This window comes from Canis lupus, chromosome 34, assembly GCF_003254725.2.
Source record: "Canis lupus dingo isolate Sandy chromosome 34, ASM325472v2, whole genome shotgun sequence".
Classification (NCBI taxonomy): domain Eukaryota; kingdom Metazoa; phylum Chordata; class Mammalia; order Carnivora; family Canidae; genus Canis; species Canis lupus.
In genome coordinates, this window is record NC_064276.1 from 10,915,148 (window position 1) to 10,941,743 (window position 26,596).

General features: G+C 57.8%; 2 long non-coding RNA genes across 4 annotated transcripts; one reads left to right on the top strand and one right to left on the bottom strand.

The window, feature by feature from the left end:
* Nucleotides 1–1,964: 1,964 nt before the first annotated feature.
* LOC112662837 (uncharacterized) lies at nucleotides 1,965–8,939 on the top strand. Of its 3 annotated transcripts, none has more exons than XR_007408267.1 (3): nucleotides 1,965–2,191; nucleotides 2,401–2,467; nucleotides 5,194–8,939. It is a non-coding gene; the product is annotated as an uncharacterized LOC112662837 (long non-coding RNA). The 3 variants fall into 3 exon arrangements; XR_003138878.3 differs by having other exon boundaries at nucleotides 6,664–8,939; XR_007408268.1 differs by having other exon boundaries at nucleotides 1,965–2,183.
* A 15,222-nt stretch (nucleotides 8,940–24,161) lies between these two features.
* LOC125754349 (uncharacterized) lies at nucleotides 24,162–25,356 on the bottom strand. The gene is made up of 3 exons (XR_007408317.1): nucleotides 25,268–25,356; nucleotides 24,861–25,022; nucleotides 24,162–24,778 (listed from the first exon to the last, which is right to left on the bottom strand). It is a non-coding gene; the product is annotated as an uncharacterized LOC125754349 (long non-coding RNA).
* Between the last annotated feature and the right edge of the window lie 1,240 nt (nucleotides 25,357–26,596).

The following is a 26,596-nucleotide window of genomic DNA, read 5'->3' on the forward strand; positions in this document are numbered from 1 at the left end:
GCTCAGGCCCCCGAGGCCTCTGGCTGCTGCCCAAGCCCGCTGCCCTGGGGACCTCACGCTCTGGGCAAGGCCTGTGCCCGCAGACCTGCCCTGCCCAAGCCCTCAGATCTTGGTGCACTGACCAGGAGAGATTTATTCGGTTAATCTGCAAAATTGTGCAAAATAAAGACATCAGGTGGATGGGCGGGGGGTGGGGGGAGATAGGATTCAGCCACACAGCAAGGCTGTAACCTCGACCTCCTCCTTCCCTTTGGGGGAGGAATAAACTCTGGAAGGTTTGCAGTGGGCACCCTTACCCACCCTCAGGCCTGTGTCCCCTCAGGGAGGCTGGCCACCGGGCACCTGCAAGGAGTAAGTTGGGACCAGACCTGGATTTCAAGAGTTGATGCTTCGGGGAAAGGTCGCAGTCGGGGGCAGGGGCCCCATCTCCCTCCCTGGGAGGCTGTCAGGGAAGGAGCTGGAGGCGCAGAGGAGCGCTGGGGACCGCGCTCTCAGCCATTCAGGCGTGGCCAATTCAAACACACCGAGGAAGGGATGCTAAATTAACGGCGCTCTTTACATAGAGCCCAAATAAAACTGTAATCAGCGGCGCGTTACTTTTCATTAAGCGAGTCTGACAGCAGCATATCCAGACCCGACAGGGGAACAGGCGCGGGAAATATACGGCGCTCCCGGCCGGCCCAGTCTGAGATAATTCCTTAAGCTCCATTAACAACTCTTAGCCGCGGGAAATGGGCTCCCGGTAAACGTCTCCAAATCTAAAAGCTTTATCGACCCTCCATCCGCCGCTGATGCCTCCATTTCTTTGTTTTTTCTTCCCTTCCTTCCCCTTTTTTTTTTAAACTTAAGGGAGAGACATCCAACAAGGTAATAGAGTTTGACACGACACCTTCTTAACTAGAGAGAGAGGCAGAGAAGCCAGCCCTTAAATGATATTTAAAAGGCAACCAATTAAGATTTAAAGTGGTGGTCTCCTGAGATTATGCATGCGATTTATGCCACCCGGCTTTCCCTGGGCAGGCCTGCCTGCCGGGCTGCAGACAGCCGGCCTCCTGTTCTGCCTCTCCCTCCTCCCTCCTCTCTCTCTCTCTCTCTCTCTGCCCCCCCCCCCCCACACACACACACCTAGAACAAGAGAAGAGCGAGAAGCAAGATCTTTAATGCTCCAGTCCTTTCTGGTGGGAGGACTCTTGGGGTCTCCTGGTTCCCAAAACAGATAACAGCAGATTAATGGAAACTGAGGCTGGCCCCTCCTGCAGACTCGTCACTGGCTACATGGTGTTCCTGGAGTCTGGTGCCCAGACAAAGCTCCTCTAGTGGAGTGTGGGTGCCCAGGCTGCAGGATCACCGTGGACAGGCCTCCAGTGAAGGGATGGCCCAGGCCAGGGTGGAGAGAGGGGAGGTACAGTAGGCAGCAGAGGAGCTGCTGTGAACTGCCTCCTTTGAGCTGGTACACTGAGGGCAGGAGTACCCACCCCTCCGCACTGTGTGCCAGGGTGCCGGGGAGATGCAGTCTTCCTAGGGCAGCTCCATGAAAGCGCTTCGTCTGGGTCAGCTGTCATGTCCTCCCTCACAGTGACGCTGGCCAGAGCACCTGTTCCAGCGGTGCCACAATGTGGGAGAAACCGGAAAGCCCCTCAGCCAGGGTCACACCCTGGGAAGGCAGGGAAGCCCAGGGAAGTAACGCCATGACCCTTTCCGCTGGCCCTGTCTCAGGTCCTGTTGGAAGGAGCCGGAACAGTGGGGCCAATGGAGTAAGAGAAGGCAGGGGGAAGGGGGAAAGGGAGGGAGAACTGCCTTCCATCAGCTTTATGAAGAAATGATTGTGGAAAAATTGCTTTTTCCCTGGAGGACTCTGGCTCTGGAGTGAAGACTTTATCTGAAGTGTCGGGACCAGGCACACGTGCACCTGGCTGAGCCCTGAGTGGGTGGTGCCCCCATTGTGCTGTCAGGGAGGGAGGGTGGGCACCTCGAAGGTCCTCAGGCATCCCCAAGCCCACAGTAGATGGGAATGGCACAGCTCCCCTCGCAAGCCAGGGACCAGGGAAGACCCAGCGCCCACCCCCCAGCACCACCAGAGCTTGCAGTCACTTCTAAAAATGTCTAAACACCAAGGGTGGAATTCAGAAGCCAAAAGCTCCCCCCAGTAAAAAAGCCTTGATGTCCTGAACTGAACCCAAAATGTAAGAAGGTACTGAAGGCCCGAAGCGGGAATTAGACCAGGATGAGGGGCTTTTCAGGCTTTGCGGGACCCCTGACCCCAGTGGGGTGGCTGATGCTACATTCCCAGCATCCCCTGGTAATTCAGTTTTGTCACAGTGGCGTGGTCTTTCCAGGGATGGGGCTCCTGGAAAAGGAGCTGAGTTTCTGCAGGATCACCTGATGTCCCCCTCCCTGCAGGTGACGATGTAGCCTAGACTGAGCAGAGCTGCCCTGTGGTCCTGGGACTCTATCAATCTCACAGGAGGTAACAGTGATGGCAGTAGTACTTGGGGGGGGTGGTCGCCGGGGGGTGCACGGGCCGAGTATGCCACACCTCTGCTTCTCAAGGCACCGCGTTATTCTAAATGCATAATCCATATGTTCTTCATATGAAGCCGGTGAACGGAGCTGATGGACTCGTGTGCACACTATTTGTGCGAACCCCATTCCTGCTGGGCCAGGGCTTGCAGAGGCTGTGCTGGGCACAAGAGGTGCTCAGTGTCTGCCTGCCCAGCTCCCAGGGATGCACAGCAGGCTGGGCCAGGAGAGGCTGGGGAGAGCAGGAGGGGCCCATGCCAGGCCCTAGAAGCTGCTCCGGCAGGTTAGGCATCCAGTGTCCACCTTTGCCGCGTTCTGCTGAAATGATGCCCCCCTGGCCTGGTGGGCAGGGGTACCGCCAGCTGTCCTGGGCTCCGGTCTTTGAGAGCACCTAAGATCTTGACAGACGGAGTAGGAGGAGGGAGGACATTCACCGGGGAGGGATGGGCCGGTCCAGAGGCCAGGGCACCAGAAGGGGTAGTGCTCCTTTTAGCCAGAGAAAGGGAGGGGAGGGGAGGGGAGGGCAGAGGAGGAGAGAGCAGGGGAGAGGGAGGGGAGAGGGAGGGAGAGACGGGGGGGGGGGGGGGGGGGGGGGGGCGGGGCAGCCCCATTAGTGCTTGGGAAGCCCAGGTGGGATAACAGGCAGGGGTAGCTTCGGATCACCTGCTGCAGCCCCTGGGGGCAGGACATCCCATGGTCCCCAGGACAGGGCTGGGACACCGTGGCTGGATGTCAGTAGGTGCAGGCTGGGTTGCTCACCCAAATTTGTCAGGTTCACCTGACATGGGGTGACCGGCAATGGGAGGAGAGTCTCCAATAACCCCATAGAATACAGGCTGCAGGAATACAGCCCAGGCCAGGGGGAAAAGTGGTTTTCACGTGACGCTGTGACATCTGCTAGTGACCCATCTGGGTGTCGCAGGGAGGAATCTTGTGTCAGGAAGACTCAGAGAGAAGCTAACATTTCTGGGAAGAGGAAAACGGGAGCAGAAACAGTGGGTGGCACAGGGTAGACTCCACTCGGCTGCCCACCCAGCAACAGAGCACAGCCGCAGCCTCTCCGCCACCCCCTAAGTGGTGTGGACCCCCCCGCACCTCACGGCGCACCTGCCCCGAGGGGCCTGCAGGCTCCGAGCTTCTGGGCTTGCCTGAGGCTGAAGGACCTAGCATGGGGCCTGGCTTATGCACAGCCCGTGGCAGCCATGGCCCCCCCAGTGCAGGGGCAGGGTGGGGAGAAGTGCAAGCCAGCAGGGGTGGGGGGAGAGAGAAAGTGCCCTTGGCTGAGGAGCTGGTGCTGCAGGCACTTGTCTAGGAGGGGACCCAGCAAGTCCACCTGCCCCAGGAGGGGTGAGGGGACAAAGCCAGGGAGCAGAGGGGAGGGGGAGGTTGCAGAGCAGGGCCCTGAGTCAGGGGACAGGGGTAAGGCAGCTGCAGCCTGTCCCTCAGGAGCTATGGGCCCCGGGGCACAGCCAAGGGTGGACCTGCCCAGACCAGCCTCCCTGCGCCCACACAGCGGCACACTAGGCGTGGGGTCCAGGGTGGAAGGGACACCCCCAGCCCCACTGGTCCCAGGACCTCTGCCCCGACACACCAGCCTGGGTTCTAACAGGTGCTGGGCCACCCGGGCCCTCAGAGACTGACCACATGTTCACAGGGGCCCCACCAGCAGGGGCCTGTCCCATCACACAGTGACTCAGACTCATAATCAGTCTGCAAATGGGACCTTAATTAATGAATTTAATGATAGAGACTCTCTTTTCATGGAACATTAGTCCAAGTTCGAGTAATCAGCCTGAACACAAACTCCAGCTTTGCCACAGCACTAGCCTGGGGCAAGAGCATAATTTATGTCAGGCAAGTAGGTGGGCATGCCACTCCTGTGACGGGGGCTCACGGCACCTCAGGCGTCCCATCAGACCCTTCTGTGGCAGGTGCACACACCTTGTCATGGGCACCTCTCCGGGTCCTCAGAGTCCACTGCGGGTGGCGGTGGGCTCCCCTCTGCTTCTGCTGGCCTGCAGGTACCTACTGGACACTCTTTGGTCCAGAAGGATAAGATGAATCCTGCCTGTGCAGGCCCCATCCTTGTGAACATGTGGCCCTGAAGGGATGTGGGGCCTGTGGTCTAGGGTCACCCCTGGCCCTCCCCACCTGGCACTCGTGTAGTGAAAAGCAGTCCTGTGCGTGGAGGGCTGCGTGAGCCCACTCTTGGCTGCCGCGGTGTTCCAGGCACAGAGGTGGGGGCCGCAGCAAGGACCCTGTGCGCCAGGTCAGCGGGGGACAAGACTGTCCTGCATGTGCAGCAGTCCCCGGGGGAGGATGGGAGCTGCAGGTGCCATGCTCTGGGCCCCAGGCAAGGGGACTCAGGAAGGCAACGGCCCTGGCGGGAAGGGGTGGCTACCAGGCTGTCCCGTCCTTCCCTCCTGCTCTCAGGGGAGCTCGCCTCTGTCTGTGGAGCCAGCTGCATGCTGGAGGCCGGGCTGCTGGAAGCGCCCGGAGAGAAGTGGTGAGGGTGGTGGAGCCCAGGGACACTGCTGAGGCCAGGTGGGACCCAGGAGCCTGCAGGCTCGGGAACCGACGCAGATCTGGCTTCTAACGGGGCGCTGCAGGGGTGAGGCACACAAGGACACATTCGTGGCTCACGCTCCTTTTCCACCTGCTCCATGTTTTCAGAAACACACTGGCCTAGAATGTTCCGCTGCAGGAGGACACAGCAGCCCCATGGCAGGACACAGGTGCTGGGACTGGGCCGATGCAGGCCACCATGCAGGCAGGGCCTCAGGTGTGAGCCGCATGGGAGCAGGGCACGTCCCCCTACAAGGGGACCCACAGCCCTGGGGTGAAGTGGCCAGTGACACTGCTCGGGCATCCCTGCGACCCCAGGACCGCTACTTCCCCGGAGCCTGGTCCCTTGCACACTTACCTCGATTTCCTAAGGGCAGCTTCCCCCACCCCTGCCTGCGGAGCAGCTGACTGCAGGCAGATTATTAGCCCTTCAGACTCCTCACCTACCTGCGCCGTGGTGTGGCCGGGGCGGGGGTGGGGGGTGTCTGAGAGCGATTCTCCCTCTCCCTCTGCTCTTCCTCCCCCTGCCCTGCCCCTGCCCCCCTCTGCTCTTCCCCCTTGCTCCTCCTCCCTCTGCTCCTCCCCCTGCTCCTCCTCCCCCTGCTCCTCCTCCCTCTGCTCCTCCCCTTTCTCCTCCTTCTTCCTTTCTTCTCCCCTGCTCCTCTTCCCCCTGCTCCTGCCCTGCTCCTCCTCCTTCCCTGCTTCTCCCCTGCTCCTCTTCCCCCTGCTCCTCCCCTGCTCCTTCTCCTCCCCTGCCTCCCCTCTGCTCCTCCCCAGCTCCTCCTCCCCCTGCCCCTCCCTCTGCTCCTCCCCCTGCTCCTTCTCCTTCCCTGCCCCTCCCCTTGCTCCTCTTCCTCCACATCCCTCTCCTTGCTCCTCCACACCCTGCTCCTCCCCTGCCCCTCCCCCTGCTCCTCCCCCTGCTCTTCCTCCTGCCCCTCCCCTGCTCCCCTGCTCTCTCTATCTAAAATAAATAAATCTTTTTAAAAATAAATAAGTGAAAATAAATTAAAGCAACATGCCATTTAAATACAAGGGATGCACTAGACACAGGACAAGCGGTGCCATGGGCCTGTCCTGGGTGGTTCCTTGAAAATCACCTTCAGGATTTTCATCACAGGTTTGCTTTCATTTTACACGTTTGCCTGGCTTCTCACTCCCTCCAGAAAATAAGAGGAGACAGCGGCCCTGAAGCGTGTGGGGCCCTCGTGGGCCCACTGAGCCCCCCTGTGCCGCTGAGTGACCACTGCCTCCCCCAGCACATGGGGCAGGATTCTGGGGTGCAGTCCCATCTGGGTTGTTGGAGCGCTTAGGACAGTATGTCCTTGCCAGACACGGGCCCGGGCCTGGGCTGGTGTGGCCAGGCTCCTTCACCGCCACCTGCCCTCTGCCCTGCGCAGGGCCCCTGGTGGGTGTGCCGTCCAGAGCGGCTCATGAGAGGTCGAGGAATCAGAAACTAGGACTCCTCGATGTCCGGGAGGGAGAGGGAGAGAACCAGGAGGCTGTGGGTCGCCCAGATGAGCCAAGACCGCAGTGGCGGGCGAGCATGTGGCACTCGGGGCTCTCCTTCTCTCTCAGCAACCGCAGGCTGACGCCCCAGGGAGTTTCCTTCCAGAAGACGCTCACCCCACCTTCCCCACAACCTGCATCCTCCTAATAATCATCACAGCACCGTCTCCACTGAGCAAGACTCATGTGCAGATGTGGTTCCAGGGATGGAACCTCAGGATAGAAATCTAGATGGAGTTTGCTGATCAGGTGAGATCCGGAGGCGTGAACGGTCTGCAGCGCACAGCCGCAGCTATCACTTGGGGTTACCCTGATGCTTTGATGACCAAGCGGCCCCCACGAACCAGGGCAGAAAACTTGCAGAGCCAGGGCCTGGGACGGAGAACCCCAGGGCTACGAATCCCTCCCCGGGCCTCTGCAGGACAGACAGCCATGCTGCCTGAAGGAAGCCCTTCTCCCCAGCAGCCCAAGGGTCAGTGCCTGGAAACCAGTCTCTCGGCCTGGGCTGCCTCAGGGTGCCCAGCAATGCCCCTGGAGCCCTGGCCCTGCAGGGTCTGGGCTGGCAAAGGGGCAGCCTTGGAAGAAGGCGGGGCAGAGTCCGGGAAGGGGAGGCCACTGACCCCCGGCTCTTCTGGGCACCTCTCACTCCCAACCCCTGTCCACCGGCTCCTTGTCTGCAGCACCTGTGCCCCCGCGGCCTCTCATTGCTTTGGAACTGGAAACCCACCTAAAATCTCCGGGGCCCAGGGGTCAAGTACAAACTGTGACCCAAGGGGACAGACCCCCGCACACAAGAAGACCTGCAGGATTGCACACTGTTTATGGACAGAGACATGGGGGATTTGTAGGGCGGTGACCCTAAGGGCCGCAGGCCAGGCTGCCCAGGGGGGACAGCTGCCCCGACGCTGGCTCTGCATTTGTGGCATTGGTTCGGGCAGTGAGAGCGGCTGGCAGTGTTCACGGAGCTGATGGAAATGCGGACATCGCGGTTGCCTACATTAAATGGGATCTGAAGGAAGGACGCCAAAGCTTAGGGAGATAGGACTGTGGCAGGGGGTGGATTTATGTGCCCACCTGGTCAGGCCTGTTTCCCACCAGAGCCCAGAGAACATTCCTTCCCCCGCCCTGAGACAGCCTCCCTTCCCACTTCCCATGGGCACAGCAGTGGCCGGGGCGGTGCTGGCAGAGCCAGAGCGTGGCCCAGGCCCCTGGGGAAAGGCGCTCTGGGCCTGCAGGGCCACCCGCCAGGGCCTACCTCCGGCACGAGAGCTGGTGTGGACCCGCTCACAAACACGGCCCGTGATCCTGGTGTTCCTGGGACCCCAGCAGACGGCCGACTCGAATCTCACTTGATTTGTATAATGAAGGGAACAACACCAAAAAGCCTGGAAATGAATAAAAACAATGTGAAACCACCTGCAAGTCTGATGGAGATTTGACCTGCGCCAGTTCAGAGGCCCGAGACTGCCTGTGTGGATGCGGCCACGCCACCAGAGCTGTGTACTGCCCGCCTCCTTCCTAACCTGCCCCAGAGGACCGACCATCCGGGGCCACTGGCCAGCACGGCCATACACCCTAGGACACACACCTGGGCCTCTTGGTGACTTCTGCATGGTAGCTCAGGAGGGCCACAGGGGCCCACGATCAGGATGGGAAGCAGGGGAAGCAGGTGCCAGGAGTCTGGGCTCAAAACCTTGGGAGTCGGGCATGGTGACCTGGTGGGACAGCTAGACCCTGTCGGAATCAGTGAATCATCATGCACTCACCAGCTGGTCCCAGATGTGGTTTCTTTAGTGGGAAAAGGTCAGCCCATCCTTTCTTGCTGATTTGTGGCTCATGATCTGGGAGCCCAGTGGAGGCTGCCGCACATATGGCTTCACCCGGACAGAGCCACACTCTACTGAAGCCCTACTGTGTGCTCGGAAGGCCCTCGGCCACCATCGTGCCTGCGGGTGACACCCCTGGACACGCGGGCCACTGCACTGAGCTGACGGGTAGTCCTAATAGAAGGGAAGTGGTCACCGCTCCACTTCAGAGACAGGAATGCCTGGGATCTGGAACGTTCTCTGGGCTTTTCAGACTCTCCTTCCTGTGGCTAAAGAAAAGTCGTGGTCCACCTGGGGGAGAGGGGATTTTTTTTGGAAGAGGGTCTTTAAAGAGCTAATCAACTTAAAATGAGGTCACTAGCGTGGGCACCAATCCCATCTGTCCACTGTCAGGACGCAGGCGTGCAGGGAGGAGGTGGTGTCCATAGGCCAAGGAGGGAGGTTTTCAGGAGAAACCTGCCTGCCCACACCTGGATCTCCGACTCCCCTGCCTCCAGGACATGAGAAAATAAGTGTCCACTGCTGGGGGTCCCTGGGTTTTGCTCCAGCAGCCTGAGGACGCTGACGGGGATGCGTGTGGAAAAAGCCAGGCACCCCAAACACCAGCCGCGCCAAGGCCGACAGCCTGGTTCAAACCACTGGCTGCAACCTGGGCGCACAGACATTTCCTCTTAGGTGTTCTGTGGAGAGGTGTGTCCTCCCCCGGCAACGATTGTGCCAGGCTTCCCCCAGCGCAGTCCCTGGAACTTGGCAAATGCTCCCACTGGTCACAAGGTTGGCACACGTGTCTCTGAAGCTCCCGCATAAAGCAATACGCCCTAAGTTCGGGCCAGCAAAGACCTGGCATTTTACGAGACATTGATGGGCTTTTTGTTTTAGCTTTGATGGTTGGGTTAGGAGTTCGGGCCTTGACGTCGGCTGCAAGACTGGGTTCTGCAGCCTCATGAAGCCGCTGCCCCGGCCTCGTCCATGGCACCATGACCGTGGGATCCCTGGGGCTGCTCCAGCACAGAAAGACCCACAGCACCTGCTGTCTTTGTGAAGGTGACCCTTCCACAGCCCTGCATTCACCGCCGTCTGTGGCTCTTCGCATTGCCGGACTCAGGCAGGGTGTAGCCCTGTGTCCTGATGACCTCGTCTTTCCAGTTCTGCTCGAGCCGATCTGCACACGTGGGGGCTCACATGGGTGGCATCACCCAAGTCCACCGGACCCACCTGACTCCCATTTTGTCGATATCCTTGTAAATGAAACAACAGGCAGATGACGGTATGGGAAGGCTGGAGGCACGTGCTCACCCGCCGCGAGCTGCCTTTGTTGTGAGGCTCAGATGCCACAATGACCGTCCGTTCCCAGGTGCCATGTGCCAAGGCCACATCCCTCTGCACACCTGGGTCAGCGTCCCTCCAGGAGACTGTAAAGGTGGGGGCCGCTTTCTTTCTAAATTAGCTCAGGCACAGAATGATCCAGACGATTCCTGGACACTTGCCGTGAGACACCTGCAAGCCTGCAAACAGATCACGAGTCTGTGCTTATGGCCAGAGCCGTCTTTCTGAAGAGGAAGCCTGTCCTGTAAAGTGTCCAAAGGGCGCACACACAGAGCGCGGGTCCTCGATGAGGGTCCCAGTGGGCTCCCACGGCTCCTGGCTTCTCAGTTAGTGAGACCAAGCCCAGAGGGGCAGGCAAGCCTCTGCATCTCGCGGATATGCTGGGAAGGGGTCATGACACGCTGGGCATGGTGCATCCAGTCATGGCGGCAGGAGGTGGCCCTGACCATGGACAGGAGATGGGGTGGCTGGGCAGCTCCTGGGTCAGGGCCAGCGGCCCCCCAGCTCCCATCCGGGCACCACCTCCCTGTGTCGTCCAGAGTGAAGCAGAGGCCGGCGGTCAGAGATCCACACCATCTCAGAGGGAGGGAGACAAAGGGTTCTACATGGAAGTGACTGGAAGGGAAGCCCTCCCCCCCCCCCCGCACCCCGGCAGGAATAGCTTCTAATTAAGCGAAGAGTGGGCGCTCCTGGCTTTGCATGGTTTCTGCTGAGGTCAGTCCCCAGGGCAGACCCATTGCAGGGCCATTGGGGGACCCCCTCCTGGGCTGTGCGCCCCCAGGCCTCAGGACAGAGCACGGGAGCAGTGCATGGTGCCCCGTCCAGGGGGCAGTGGGGTCTCATCAGTAAGGCAGCCCCCCTTCCTCACTTCACCCTGCGCTGACAGCTCATCAGCTCTGCACAGGACAGATGGCCCCAGGTCATCCTGCAAAAGTCAAATTGTCCTTTGACCTTGCCCACATGACCTCCCCATTACTCTTTTGTGTCGGAGAGAAATAGAGCATAAATCGCCCTCCCCTCCCGCCCCGCTGTTTGGCTGCGTTTCTCTCAATTTCTAGCTGTGGGGGAAGCACCTGCACAGCTCGGGTTGTGACAAATGTCCAACAGTGAAGCACGCTGAGCCCCATGTCCTTGGGGCAACTGCAGTCCCTCCGTCCACGCAGACTGCTCTGAGAGTTGCTGTAGACACTTCTACAGTGGGAAACCGCAGAGGAGTTGACGAAAAAATAAAAATCATAGGTGATGCCCTCCCTCGGCGCATACACAATCCCGATGAATTTTTCCCAGTTGTTCTCTGTATGCACGTCTTAGCAATTACTGCTCGAGTGACGGTGACAAGTCTTTTCAAGAAAACTGACTCTAGGAAAAAGCAGCTGCCAATGGATGCTTTGCCAGGGGCACAGCCCTCTAGACGCCCTTTGGAGATCTTTCCGGAGTCTGGTAAAGATAAAAGAAAGTTGGGGAATTTAAATTTGTAAGTAAGATGGGCGTGTCATAGGCTAGAGGAAGCAGTATTCGCCCACAGTGTCAACTGGCTGCTAGACCGAACAGCAGAATAAAGACTAAATGGTCACTATCAATAAAGTAGAATTCAGTTATTTAAAAAAAAAAGAAAAGAATTGCTTTAATATAGGTAAATTTGGTATTGCTGCCTGTCTAATTAAAATACACTGAAATTAAAAAAAAAAAAAAGATGGTGAGGCATTTCAGGCAGGGGCCGTCACGATCCCGGCCTCACCCCCCCACTCCCGGCTGAGGTCAGCAGAGCACCGCGGGTCTCCCTCCTCAGGAGTGCAGGCTGCTCCTGGGTGCTGGGGCCCGGCCGGCAGGGGCTGCTGGGGAGCGGACTCCGTCAGGCCAACACCTGGCCACCTGATAACACCTTCCAGCAGGTACCAAGCCACTTAGGCAGAGCCTCGAGCTGCTTCCAAGGACCCACTGCGGAGCCCATGGAGCCACCAGCACCCTCTCCAGGGCCCCACCAGCAGCAGCACGGCTCCCCCAGCCTGGTTTGTCACGGCATGGCAGCCTCTGTCCACCTGCCCCTCAGGCTCACCCAGGGACACTCTGACAACAGCTGTGCCCCATCTCAGCCCCTGTCCTGGGGGGTCACCCTGCTCCCTGCTGTCCTTAGGAGTCCTTGTCTGGGTGCCTCCCCGGGGTCGGTGCCCACAGCCCCTCAATAACTGCGTGGAGCAATCACACCTGAGTGCTCAGGTGTTCTGGACAGAGGTGGACCCCACGAGCAAGGGTCCTGGGTCTGGGCCACTTCCTCCACCCAGGCAGGCTTGTCTGCATGCAACCACCTGCACCCACAGGTAGGGGTGGGAGAGAGACCGAGGGGGTGGAAGGGTCGGGGGGAGAACCCAGCTGATCAGTGAGCCTGTGGTGGGAATGTGAGGAGGAGGAAGGGAGGGGCAGAACCCATGCAAGAGTCCTAGAGCCAGGAGAGGGACCCCCTGGGGGTCAGGAGAGGGAACCCCTGGAGGTCAGGAGAAGGATGCTCCTGGAGGTCAGGAGAGGGACCCCCTGATGCAGGTGGTTGCCTCCATCCCCTGGCATGCAGGCAGCACAGGCAGGAGACCCCCTCGACCCTCAGCTGGAGGGAGGGTCCTGCCCTCGTGCAGAAGGACCAGCCTACGGTCTAGCACCTACTGCTTCCTGGAAGAGCCTTGGGCTGACCCCCAACTTCCATCCCTCTTCTGGATGAAATCAAATAGACACACCTCAGGGCTGCAGGCCCAGCAATCAGAGCCTGCATAGCGGGGAACCCGTGCTTTGCCATGGACACGCAGGATGGGTGTGAGAACAGGGACAGCACACCCACCAGCTGCCTGCTGGCCTAACCCCATATGTAACCAGAGTCCACGTGACAGGCAACTGGACAGGGCCCATCCAGGGTCCGTTCGTGCTCACATCTGTGTGGTCCTGGGCCAGGCAGCCCGAGAGCCAAGCCTGACCCCCAGGCACCCGTTTCCTCGAGCAGAGGTCCCAAGACAAGTAGGGCACAGAGCCAGGGCAGGGACCGCTGGGCCACTTGGCCACGCCCACAGCAAACTGGCTTCCGATGCCCGGTGACCCGGAAGCCCTGTGAGATGCATCTTGGGATTGGCCGCCAGGAGGAAAGGGGACAAGAGTCTATCCCTAAGGGGCTTGGTCAGGTGTCACTGCGCATGGAGGCAGCTGCTGTGTCACCTCCCTCCGGGCCCCTGGGACACTTATGTCAGGCTGCTGGCTGGCTGCCCTCAGGTGTCCATTCTGCTTAGGAATGCTTCCTGGCTGCACAGAGCTGCCTCCCCAAGGGGACGCGCTCCTCCTGGACTCAGCCCACGTCCCCAGCCTGCCCTGTGTGGATGAAGCTCTGGGCTAAAGGGCCACCAGACCTCCGAGCTCCACAGGGCCACTCCTCTGTGGAGACCACACGGCCACTGGCTGTTCCCCTGGTGTCCCTCTCCCTTCCCTGGGGCCTGGAGCCTGGGAACCAGTCTTCGGCTGTCGGTGCTCGGGGTGCAAGAACAGGATGCCGACATGGGACCAGCTGCTGGCTGTGGACAGCCAGACCCTGTCCCTGCCTGGGACCCTGGACCAGCTTCAGGGCCGTCATCGACCACTCCTGATGACCAGGTACCCACAGAAGGGTCGGGCACGAGGAACAGCAGGGCCGTATTAGGAATAGGGTGGCTGTGGCTATAGGCTTGTGATGCTTTGGACGCAGACAATGGACGGCTGGTGTGGCAAGTGCGGCTGGTGGTGCCCAGCCCCTGAAAGCAGAGGCCGATGCTGTCTGGCCTCACCCTTGATTCCATGGCCAGGTGACCACACTGGCCCCTCCCCCACGGGATGGGGCAGCAGCCCAGGGTAAAACCAGAGTGGTCACGTGCAGCGGCAGGAGTGCTGAGTGAGCCCGGGGCCCTGGGCGGCATGGGGTCCCTGACAGGTCCAGTGGGGCAGCGCCGGCTTCTGCCCACTGGCCCTAACTGTAACCCGGGAAGCAGAGACGGATGCCACCCCAGAGCAGCAGCTAATTCTGTCTCCCTCTCAACAAAATCCACAGAAATTCCCCCAACCCACGCACTTTCCCTCCCGCGCCAGCAGAAGACCAGGTGTGGCTGGCTCCCACGCACCTGCCTGCAAACTCTGTGGGGACGTCTGTGCTTGGCTAGGATTTCAGGCTGAGAGACCCTGAATGCTGTGAGCCCTGCCTGTTGGAATGTGTGGCCGGACGGGACAAGGAGCTGAAGGCCAGGGGACCCTGGTGGGATGGACACACACCCATGCAGGACGGATGCATCCTTGCTTTGTTTTGTTTTGTTTTTTAATTAATCTAATGTAGGTGCATTGAGGTAGACATAAATAAGTTTATATTGCTTATTTAGAGCTAAAATGTTGTAACTAAAGTAATTTATTTTTCTTAATTGAAATACAGTCTACTGTGCGTGGAGACTACGTTCGTTTCAGGTGTGCGAGGTTCCGACTTGCCGTGTCTGGCTGTTGTGCGGTGCTCCCCACACCCACAGGCGCCCGGTCTCAGCATCCCTGATGGTGCTCCCCTGCAGGCCTTCCTTCCCGAGACTTGCTCATCTGCGGCTGCAAGCCCGCACCTCCCGGCCCTCGCCCCGGCAACCGCCCGTTGGTTCTCTGTATTTTTGGGTCTGTGTCTGATATTTGTGCGTATATCATGTGTTTTTTAGATGCCACGTATGAGTGAGAGCACATGGTATCTGTCCTCTGACTTACCTCACCCAGCATCACAGCCTCTATCTAGCTCCATCCACATCGTTGCACACGGTGAGATTTCATCCTTTCTGATGGCTGCGTAACATTCCGTCGTGTATAGACCACGTCTTTATTCATCACCTCTGATGGGCATCAGGGCTCCCTCCATAACTTGACTTTTTTTTTAAGATTTTATTTATTTATTCATGAGAAACAGAGAGAGAGAGATAGAGAGAGAGGCAGAGACACAGGCAGGGGGAGAAGCAGGCTCCATACAGGGAGCCCGATGTGGGACTCAATCCCGGGTCTCCAGGATCACGCCCTGGGCTTAAGGCAGGTGCTAAACCACTGAGCCACCAGGGCTGCCCCTTGACTGCTATTAACAATGCTTCTGTAGCCATCAGAGTGTGTGTATCTTTTCAAGTTGGTATTTTTATATTCTCGAGCATAAATACCTAGTCGTATGATTCCTGGGTCCTGGGCATAGCAAGGGCATGACCTAGGGCAGCTCTAGTTTTAACTTCTTGAGGCACCATGGCAGCAGCAGCCTGCACTCCCACCCCCAGTGCACAAGGGCTCCCCTTTCTCTGCATCTTCATCAACACCTGTTATTGTCTTTTTGATCTCAGCCTTCCTGGCAGATGTGAGGTGGGATCTCACTGAGGTTCTGGTCTGCGTTTTCCCGATGCCGAGGGATGTGGAGCATCTTTTCATGTGTCTGTTGGCCATGTGGATGTCGTCTGTGGAGCCATGTCTCTTCAGGTCCTCTGCCAATATTTTAACTACATTATTATTATTATTATTATTATTATTATTATTATTATTATTTTTAGTATATAAGTTCTTTTTATATTCTGGATATTAACCCCGTATCATATATATGATTTGCAAGTATCCTTTCCCATTGACTACATTGCTTTGTCGTTTTGTTGATGATTTCCTCTGTTGCACAAAAGCTTTCTACTTTGGTGTAGTTTATTTTTGCTGCTATTTCCCTGGGACAGATGCATCTCTGGGAAGGCCAAGATGGTTGGTCAGGTCTCCTCAGGGAAGCTAGGTTCTGCCCAGGAAGACCAGGGTCACCTGGAGGAGAGAGGAGCAGGTCTCACCAGGTCCAGGTAGCTTCACAGCCATCTTCCCAGGACAATACCCTGTCAGGGCCGGGCAGCTCCAAGAAAACTCTCAGAGACTTCCTAGGGCCACAGGACCTGTCCCCATGGGCTCTCCTCCCAGGGATCTACTCCCTTCCCCTCCTCAGGGCCCTGGGCGAGGCTGTCCCAAGTACCCCCACGGTGGCAGCAACAAGCCTGAGGACGAAGGTGTCCAGCCAGCTGGGAGAACCTGGCCTGGGCTGTGAGCCAGCGAGCCCACCGAGTCAACAACCTCCTTGTCGTCTGGCCATCCCTGGTGCCCTGGGCTACTCTGAGCAGTCCCCCAAGGGACCTCATCTGCAGAGGCCTTTCCACCCTGTCCCTGCAGTGGCCCGCAGCCACCTCCCTGGCCATCAAGCCCTGGATGGCCCACCTCGAAGTGTCCCTTCTGAGTTCTACAGCTCACTGTCCTGCCTGGGAATGTGCCCCTTCCTTCCTCACTAATAAGGGGCCTGGCGGGGCTGTACCCCAATGCCCATGGACCTGCTGTCCTTCCTATGCCTGAGTCGCAGGAGCACCCTGGGTGCTGGTCCTTTCAGGAATCATATGGACCATGAGTGAGCACAGGGAGCTTCTTTTTGCCGGAAATGTCACGTGGAAGCCAGAGCTCTACTGTTTACCATCTTAGAGTGGGGAGCTCTTGTGCACCTCTGCTGGGGACCTTCAAAACAAATGCGAAGGCACAGCTGTGCAGCTGTCTCCTCAGCCCGTCTCCAACTGGAAAACCTCGCTACCCCAGAAGCCGTCTTCACAAAGACTCGTTTTCACATAAGGAAATAATGTTCATCAAAAGGGGTCCTTGCTGTCCACCCCCATCCGCCCCCTGGGCTGAGAAGCATCCTCGGCTCCCAGGACTGACCCCTGTGGCACCTGCACTGAGCCTCACAGCCCTGCCCTCTACACATCCGGGCTGGAAGTAAAGTGAGGGCTCAGCTTCCCCATTTTCCTTGGTCTGGGGCAAGTCTGTGGTCCCCACGATATTCCTAATTTAAACTTTATTATGTAATTACAGTGTGAAACATATTATTTTTCTCTTTATTTTTCCTCTCTTGGTTAACGGTAAATTTTATTGCATAAATAAATTACACGTGCCGTAATTCATGCCTCGCAGCCTACACACCAATTAAACCTGAAGTTGACACAGTGCAAGCACAATTACAGGTAATCTGCAAAGTGAAATAGCCATTTATTTGCTCTGCAATAATAGTCAGTGCCATTTAGTGACATGGTGGCTGTGAGTCCCGGGGTGGCAGGGCTCCCGTGGCGGTGATTTATGGGCTCTGTGACAAGGGTGCCTGCGGCACATGGCCTCCCGCCCTGGGGTCCGGGGGCACCATGCATGGGGCCACCTGTATCAGGGACCTGGCACAGCCTCCGGAGGAGAGGCAGTGGCTCTTCTTCACCCCAGAGACACCCTGCAGACCTGGGTCCCCGACACGCGGCTGCTGGAGCCTCTGGCCTCAACCTCCTTGGTTGTCACGCTGCCTCTCCCACGGCATGTAAGCCGGGGACCCCCCAGCTGCCCATGGCCCCTTCTGAGGATGCCTCCAGGCACAGAGGATGTGCACATCCTGACAGTTCCAGACTGTTCCTGACACCTTCGTCTCCTCAGGGCACCCATGTTGTAGGTGGTATCCTCTCCCTGAAGGTCCCCACTGCCAGGACAGAAGGACCCGAGGCAGGGGAAATGGGCAGGAAGACTGTGGGAATGGGAGAGGTGGGAGCCACTGGGGGAGGGCAGTCACCTCCCGGGTCACCTCCCAGGTTACCCCTAGGGTCCCCTCGCAAGTCCTGCGAACAAACTCAAGCCTCAGCTCTAACCTGTTAAGTCAGGGACTGGAAAGGTTATGGACAGTGGAGAAGTCACAGCACCACGGAGCTGTGGTGACACAGGATCGCTGACATGAATGACTCCCCAACTGTCTGCAGGGCCACAGTCGGCGGCCTCCCACGGGACATGGGGCACGGTCGAGGCATTGCAGGGCCGAACTGTGCATGTGTGTCCAGCCCCAATCTTCAGCTCGACTGCAAGCTCTGCGGGGCCCCGAGGGACCAGCAGGACCTGGGGTGGGGTCGGCCCGCAGACCCCAGCAGGATCTCTGCAGGAGGGGTGTGCCGTCTGCCCGCTGTCCAGGCCGCAGCCCGGGACCGACTCCCGAGGGGAGATGGGGTGGAGCGTCTGCAGGAGGAAAGTCACCACGGGCCCACCGGCGAGGGTCTCTGGGTGCTGGCGAACAAATTCGGAGCTTGGGCTGCCCGGGGTCCAGCCCTCAGCCGATCTAGGGGTGGCTGCAGTGCCGCCCGCTGTCACAAGGACCCGCTGAGCAGAGGAAATGCCCGGTGGTGTTCCAGCTGTGCAGCTGCAGGGCTCCTGCAGGGGACAAGCCCCTCACGTCTCCGTGCACACAAGTGCATCCAGCATGGTGGCTTCGGGCAGACCCGTGGGGGCAAGGCCGGACCTCTGGACAGTCCCCCGGGTAGAAGGTCCTGGCTCTGCGAGCAGGCCGGCAGGAGGCCCAGGGGGTTCAAGAGGCCGCCCGCCCACCAGACCCCTGCAGGAGACCCGGACCCAATGCCCCAAGGGACCTCACGCCCAGGGCTGTGCTGACCGCCTCCGCCCCGGCAGCCCCCACCAGCTGGGTTCGGGACTCCAATTACAGCTAATAATTCAACTTAAGGTTTTTGATTGACACTAAATGCCCACCAATTGCTGTTTTAATCAGCCCATTTAAACTTACAGAAGTTATTCACATCCAAGTACCTGTTTAAAAAAAGATTTGATATCCGTCTAATGAACAAGCATGGTGTCTATTCCACATTTAAGTCACATTCTTTATGGAAGAGGTTGTGTGACATAAGTGGGCTCTTCGGCCATGGAGACACCCCACAAAGGTGCCCTCACGTGGCCTCCAATCCCCACAGCCTTACTACCAGGCCCGACGCTGCAGGGCCCGCCCGGTCTACAAGGTTCTGCCCTGAGCCCTCACACTGCGCAGTGGGAGCATCACGAGCACATTCAGGACACCCGGGCCCACTGAGACTTTCCCCGTTAGGGAAGGAGCCCACTTCCCTGACTCGCCACGACACCCGTGGGAGAATGTGAGTCCCTGCCTTCCGGGCTCAGGGCACCACCATGGGACCTGCCTTAGCCAATGGGATGTGGGCAGGTGCCCCGTGAGCCACTTAAGCCAGGAGGTGTGAGAGCAACTGCAAGCGTCCACCCTGACCCCCGTCCAGCCATCCACACGAGGAAGGCTTGTGCCACTGGGGCGGCTGCCCCCTCGGGCCAGGATGAAGACAGATTCAGAGCAGAGCCAGCTAGCCCACAGCCGGCGTGGAAAGGTGGGGAGACACAGCTCTTGGAGATTCGGGGGTGTTTGCTACGACAGCGCCACTGAGTCGGGCTTCTGGCTGTGCTCTGGCTGCAGCCCCACCCCAGGCCTCCTCACGGGCCCCACCGCAGGCCCCCATGGCCCCCACAAACTGGCTCAGCCATCTGTCTCCTGTGCGTCTGCCTGGCAGGCTACAGGGCTGCAGGGTGATGAGGGTCAGGCCTGAGAGCATGAGTAGCTCCCCACTGGCCCCAATGAAGCTAGAGAGGCTGGAAGATGAGGCCCTTCCAATACCATCTGGTTTGTGGAGCCCCTGCCCCCCACAATCCCCGGCCCTGAGGTAGCTTCTCCATAACTCTGGAATGCATGCCTGCAGTGGCCTCAGGCAGTCACTGCAGGCTGGCTCCCCAGTCCTGCGGGGCTCTGGCTTCTTGAGGGCAGAAGCTGCTTTTGTTGAGCCCAGGTCCATGGGGTTTTGCACCAGGGGCTTTGAGAATGTTGGAATCCATAAGATAAAGCCATCTGCAGTCACATCCCACTTTCTGCCAGGCATGAATTCAGGCTCGAGGTGGCCGTGGGGGGCAGACAAACATGGGGGGGCCCATGAGACAAGCAGCCCCAGACAGCCACAGCCATGTGGGTACCAATGTCCTGCCAGGGGCACTGGCCACCTGCCTTCTACCACAAGCAAAAAAGAACAGTCACCCATGGTCAGTGCACCTGCCTGCATAGGGCACTAGGGCTGGGGTTCCCACTTACCTGTGAGGTGGGGGGCAGATCATTCTGGAAGGAGCCAGAGGGCCTGTACTGAACTTCCCATGCAGATGGGGGAAGAAGGGGGGAACGGGACACGAAGTAATAGGCCAGCCCCCAGGCCTACTACATGTGCTGCATCCTGACTGTACGGCACATTCCTCCAGCCCCACAGGAACCAGGCTGCAGGGACCCCAGGAGGAGAACAGGCTCCCGTGTCCTCATGTGCACCATGTGAGGGTGGGACAGGAATAGGACACAAATGAACACATCCCCCTCTGCTGTCCTCCCACAGCCCTCCTTCCACACTCACCTGGTCTAGGCTTCCCAGTGGCTTGGCCATTCCTTATGTCTGAAGTTGCCTAGATGCCATGTGACAGCATCAATATGTGCATGCATGCATGAGTATATGTGTGCATGTGCACATGTGTCCGTGTATACGTGCACATGTGTACACTCGTGTGCACGTGTGTATACATCTGTGTACAAGTGTATGCACATGCTCATGGTCATACATGTGCACACATCTCTGTGTGCCTGTACATGTGTGTGCACATGTCTGTGCATGCATGTGTTTAGACATGTATGCTCGTGCACCATGTCTGTGTGTGTGTGTGTGTGTGCACATGTGTGAAGCACTGGGGCTCACCATCATTGCTGAGGGTGGCCAAGCCAAAGTCCCAGAGACAGCTCATTCCTGGTCACTGTAAGTGTGCCAGCGTCCATACACCATGAGCCACCAGAGCTCTGAGTGGAGGGGAGGGTAACAGGTTTCATGGCCAGAGGAAAGCGGCAGCTAAACCAGTGGAAGAGACCACCCTGCACCACGAGGCAAAGGAGGAAATGGGGGCCTTGCCATGGGTACACGCCGTGCAGGGAAGCATAGAGGCCCATGGGCAGGCCTGGGGTAGAAACCCGAGAAGCCCATGGAGCAGGGAGATGAAAGTACAGGATGTGGAGGACACCTCGGAACATGTTGCTAAGTGGAAGAAGCCACTAGAAGGTCACACGTCATGTGTGTCCAGGACAAAGCCATGGAGGCAGTAAAAGGATCAGCGGTTTCTGGGGGTGGCAGTGGGGACAGATGGACAGGTGGGGCACAGAGGATGTGTGGGCAGCAGAGCGCTTCTGTGTAACACATGTCCGCACTCGTGAAAGCTATAGCACCGAGATGAGCTGTATAGACTGAACCATGGTGTCTCAGTGCTGGCTCACCAGTGTGACAGGTGCTCCCCACCAGCGCGCCAAGCCAGCAAAAGGAGAGCCTGGGGGGCAGACATGGGACGTCTGTGCTTCCCATCAAGTTTCCCATGGACCTAAAACTGCTCCTAAAAAAAGTCTATTAATTAGAAAAAAAATAAGAAATCAGAAATACAGTAAAACCCATAAAACCCAGATGAAACCCATAGTCTCATTCTTCCCATAATAAAGCAATCTTGTAATTATTTTTAATTCTTTTTCAGAATTTTTATTGTTTTGTTAATACAATATTAATATAGTATATTATTATATTAATATAATATTAATAAATATTGTTAAGAAGTATGTTTGTTGCCTAGAAAGCTACGAAACGCAGGACGGAGGCAGTGTGAGTCCTAGATGGCCCTGACAAGGCCCGCGGGCAGCCGGCCACACTCCCCGCCTCACCTGCCAGCCACATCCCAGCTGTCGCCTGCGCCCCCACATCCACCCTGTGCCCGCACCCTGGGACCCACCTCGGGGCCGTGGTCAGGACGCGAAGGGTTAAGTTCCCAGGCAGAGGCACCTGAGCCAGGTGCAGAGGAGAGAGGCCGCAGGCAGGCCCCGACAGGGACAGGCCGCCCGCCCCACATTCCTGCCCCCAGGTGGAGAAGCACACGGAGAAGTGTTCGGCTTTTCCAAGATCCGGCCGGTCTGGTTGATGAATGAATATTCCAGGCCGCTGGGCCTGTTTCTCCTGCTCTTGGAGGGAGGGACGGCCTTCAGAAGGGGCAAGGGGGCGCCTGTCATCCCCAGGTCACCAGAGCCTCTGGAATGTGCCAGATGGCCGCTGAGTGCCGCCCCCCACTTGTGGATTCTCCCCAGCACATGCCTGTGAGGTCAAGCGCCGCTCCGGCCGGCTGACGGGTGTCATCTGGCAGCCGCTGGCTCACGTCCTAGAGCAGGGAGCGCTTCCAAATACCACGGCGGCAGAGGGTCCGACGTGACAGGCAGAGGTGAGGAAAGGGCAGCTCGCCGACACTTTCCGGCCTTCCAGCTGTCACTGCCGGCGCTTCGGGGGCCGAGGGCGAGCAAGGAGGGAAACGCAGGTCCAGACGGACAGAGCGTCCCTGGGCAACCCAGAGCTTCCAGAGAATGTCATGTCATACCTTCCGTGTAGCTCCGGAAAGTTCCAGGAGAACCGAGACGTTGAAAACCCAGGCCACTGAAAATGTGGATGTTGTGTGCGTATGTGCTCACACGTGTGTGCATGCTCCCATGTATGAGTGTTTGCTCGCACATGTGCAAACATGTGTATGTATGTATGTTCACGTATGAGCAAGTGGGCTGTGCACATGCATGTGTGCCTGCATGTGCTTGCACGTGTGTATGTGTACCTGCATGTACTCATATGTGTGCCTGTGTGCTCATGTGTGTCTGCTCACACGTGTATCTATGTGTATACACGTATATGTGCCTGTGTGCTCATGTGTGTAAGTATCTGTGTATGTGGGCCTTGCATAGATGTGTATGTGTGCCTATACATGCTTGCGTGTGTATGTGTACCTATGTGCTCATGTGTTCACATGTGTGCTCACATGTGTGCATATATCTATACATGTATGTGTGATGCATGTGCTCACGCATGTGTGCATGTGTGTGACTGCACGGTAGGGGGCAGCTCTCTAAGGAACCACGTGGTGAGTCTTTGTAAACACGTGATTACCTTGTCTTGAGGATGGTCCTCCCCACTCCACTCTCTTTGTAAACAGTTATCACAGGCGTTCAGCTGTCGTGTGGCCATCCAGGGTCCTTGGTAGGAAAAGGCCAGGCACATGGAAATAATAAAGTGAATGTGCTTCACAGGTCACAGGAACACCCTGCAGCACCACACAGACTAGGGAGCCCGCACCCAGGAGGGCGCTGAGGGGTCACATCGGGGGGATCTGGACCAGAGCTCATGGCCTTCAGCTCATCTCTGTCCCCGGCAAACACTTGTCTCTCCTCAGCTGAGCACAGAGTAAGGACTTCCAGCATGAGACATGGGGAGGACACACCCCGAGCATACCTGTGGATACAGGAGCCGTGTTCTGCTTACCTGGCTGTGGGCCTGTGCCATGTAGCCAGCGTGGCCACTCTGCTGGAGCGTGGCTGTGTGTCATTCACTTGCTACCACGTGGAGGATAGGTTTGGGGGAGAGGAGGGAGGCAGAGACCCAAATCCTGGGCTCTCCTCCTGTGGCAGCTCTGGCCCAGGTGTGGCTGAGCCAGGGGCCCGCCCTCTGTCCGTGGACAGCATGGTGACATCCACACTGGGAATGGCCCCCACCCAGCGCCCCCGCCCAGGGTGCCCCGAAGCCAGGACCCTGAGTCACACAGCACATCACACCTCTGACCAAATTACACAGAACAGGGCCTTCGTGAGAATGCTGGCGAGCTGAAGAGCAGGTGTGGGTCATGGAGGCCAGATGGGTACCCACCTGGGCCCAAGTGGGAACACAGAAACCCTGGGAACGTGGAGGGTCTGACTGGACCTCTTCTTGAAGACTCACTTTGTGTCACAACTGGCGTTGGGGGCAGCCTGGGTGCCTCAGAAGTTTAGTGCTGCCTTCAGCCCAGGGCCTGATCCTGGAGACCCAGGATTGAGTCCCACGTCGGGCTCCCTGCATGGAGCCTGCTTCTCCCTCTGCCTGTGTCTCTGCCTCTCTCTCTGTGTGTGTGTGTGTGTGTGTGTGTGTGTGTGTGTGTGAATTCGTGTCTCTCATGAATAAATAAATAACATCTTTAAAAAAAACAGCAACCGGTGCTGGAAGACAGAGCAATTCCTGACCACTACGTTTGGAGGACAGCCTGAACACCACACATGCACCCATCACTGGGCCCCGTTTTCGGGGACAGGAGCCCTCAGGGCCTTGATTTCAGAGCATGGGGATCCCTGATGGAAGAGGCTCCGTATGTCCTGAATCAGCTTCCTGCTGTGCTGGAGCGAGTGGTGTGGCAGGTTCTGGGGCAGGTGGGGTGGCAGGCACTAGGACAGACGCCACTGCAAAAGGCTTGGTTGGAAAGGAGGGATTTTCTGTGTATGAAAAGTGGAAAGTGCCCAATTGATTCAGATTTTGGGTAACTATGAAAAAGCCAGAGCCTGTCCGGGGTTCTGCCAAGGAAGCCGTCTCTGTGCAATCGTCTCACCTGAGTTAGCAACCCCCCCCCGCCCCGCCCCTGCCACGGCTCTCCCGGTGCTGGCGTGGAGCAAACGGGCAACACGAGGGAAGCCACTGCCCTGATCACACACTGCTCGCATTTCCAGAGTGTGCTTGGCCACCGCAGTCTCGGTGGGGGAAGGAGTGTCTGTTGCCAAGCCCAAAGCCTTTGGGGTCCTCATGGGGACCAGCGTGTGACCCAGCATGGGACTCCGAGGTCTATGCACATGCGCCCACAGCTGGGAGGTGAATTCACCACGTCTCCCCACATGGTTTCATGTGCTTGAGTCCCCAGGGACTCGCGCGGTGTCTGCAAGTGAAGCCTGGGAGCCCCTCTGGGACAGAAGGCGGGCGACAAGCAGGTCCACAGGAAACCCAGAGGCCACTCCCAAACAGCTAACGTTTCCACACAGCTTCCCTAATGTCTCCTTTGTGTGCTGAGAATGTGCACTGAATTGTCCCGTGTGGCCCCCCAAGAACGGTCACAGGGTGCCCAGGATCCCACGCGGCCTGCGGGACTCAGCACCCAGAGCACCAACCCGTGGTGCCTTTGTTACTCATTCACACACCCCTCCGCACACCCCGGTCCCTCACACCTACCGCACCTGCAGCTCCCGTGTTCTAGATTTCTCACATTCCTGGGATGAAGCGTTCACACAAAGGCTTCCACATCCTCGGACAGCCCGGCTGACCCAACCACTCCTAGGCACACAAAATGTCCAGTTATTTTTTTTGAGCAGAGTTTACAGAATATAAATTAAGGATTTATCTTCGTTATGGGCACCTGGGTGACTCCACCGGTGAAGGGTCTGCCTTCGGCTCAGATCATGATCCCGGGGTCCTGAGATCGAGTCCCGCATTGGGCTCCCCATAGGGAGCCTGCTTCTCCCTCTGCCTCTGCCGCTCCCCCTGCTTGTTCTCTCCCTTGCTTGCTCTCTCCTTCTCTCTCGAATAAATAAAATATCAAAAAAAAAAAAGATTTATGTTGGTTAAAAATACCTTTTCCCCTCTCACTTGCATATTAGGGTATCAGGGAGGGGGGCTTATTCTTTTGATCACTTTTTATTGATAGAACAGAATTTATAAACTAGAAAGCTTCTCTTTAAAACATTGTAACACACACCTCTTCTGCCCTGAAAAATTATTTTCGCTTTGGCAACACGTGTGTAACATATGATTAATAACACATACCTTATTAAGAAACAGGGTCAAGGTATCTTTATGATGATATAAAAATCAGTTGTAATTCCAAAGAGCGACACCAAGTCATCTTTCCTGTGAAGGGAATTCAAGAATCAGTCCTGCCACCCACATGTGGGTGTGTATCGAATACTGCACCTTCCAGAGAGCTTCGAAAGTGTCTTGAGTTCTGGGCAGGGTGGGGGGCCCTCCCCATCCCACCTGCAGCCCCCTGCGCTCTGTTAAGTGAGGACATTAACCTGTGCCCTGGGCTCGCTTTGGAAAGCTCTGCTTAGCACCCTACCACGGCGTCCTCGCCACCCTCAAATCAATCCCGGGGAACTTGGGATCCCTGGGTGGCTCAGAGGTTTAGCACCTGCCTTTGGCCCAGGGCGTGGTCCTGGAGACCCACGTCGGGCTCCCTGCATGGAGCCTGCTTCTCCCTCTGCCTGTGTCTCTGCCTCTCTCTCTCTCTCTCTCTCTCTGTGTGTGTGTGTGTCTCATGAATAAATAAATAAAATCTTTTTAAAAAAATCCCAGGGAACTGCAAAACAATGATTATTTGGGGGGGAAGCCTATTTTCTGAGTCTCCTCTCCCCATGGAATGAACCATCACATGATGCTTCCAGGACTGGGCGAGGCTGTGTTGGGTCTGAATAAATGGAGATTATTCTACAGTCTTTCATATGCAGGAGGCTGTTTATTCACAAATGAATGCAGAACCCACAGAGTGAAATGCCTATTTTCTCGAAAACAAAGAAGCTGCCTGTCCCCACCTGATAGTCCGGGTGTGGCCTGGAGAAAACGGGACCAGGGATTTAACCAAACTAAGGAGAAGGCTCCCAGACGGTTCCTAGCGCGGTCATTATTCTAACGGCCACGTCTCAATAAATAGCTTATTACCTGCTCCCCGCAGGCCCGCCAGGCCCCCCGCAGGCCTCCCCCGCCCCCCCAGGCCTGGGCCCCTCCGAGGGGACTCGCGCGTGCACTCATGCGTGCCGGCAGGCGTGTCTGGGCGTCTGGGAGCCACGGTGGCGCTGACGGCGCTGACAGAGGGTCAGGCCGTTGGGCTGCTTTCACGGGCCTGCCTCTGACCGGGCTGGCAGCCGGTGCCTGTTCCCCGCCCAGCGACCCCTGTGTGCCCTCTGGGTGACAACACTCCCCTTTCAGCCTCTCCAGAGGTCAGCTAGATAACCTCGCCCCGAGAGGCCTTATCTTCATCCTTCCTCCCCTGCTGTCCCCTGAGAAGGGACAGGACACGGAGGAGCCCCTGAAGGAGCGCAGAGACGGTGGGGAGTGGCAGGGCCCCGGGGTCCTCGGCCTCGCCAGCCCCCCTCCCAC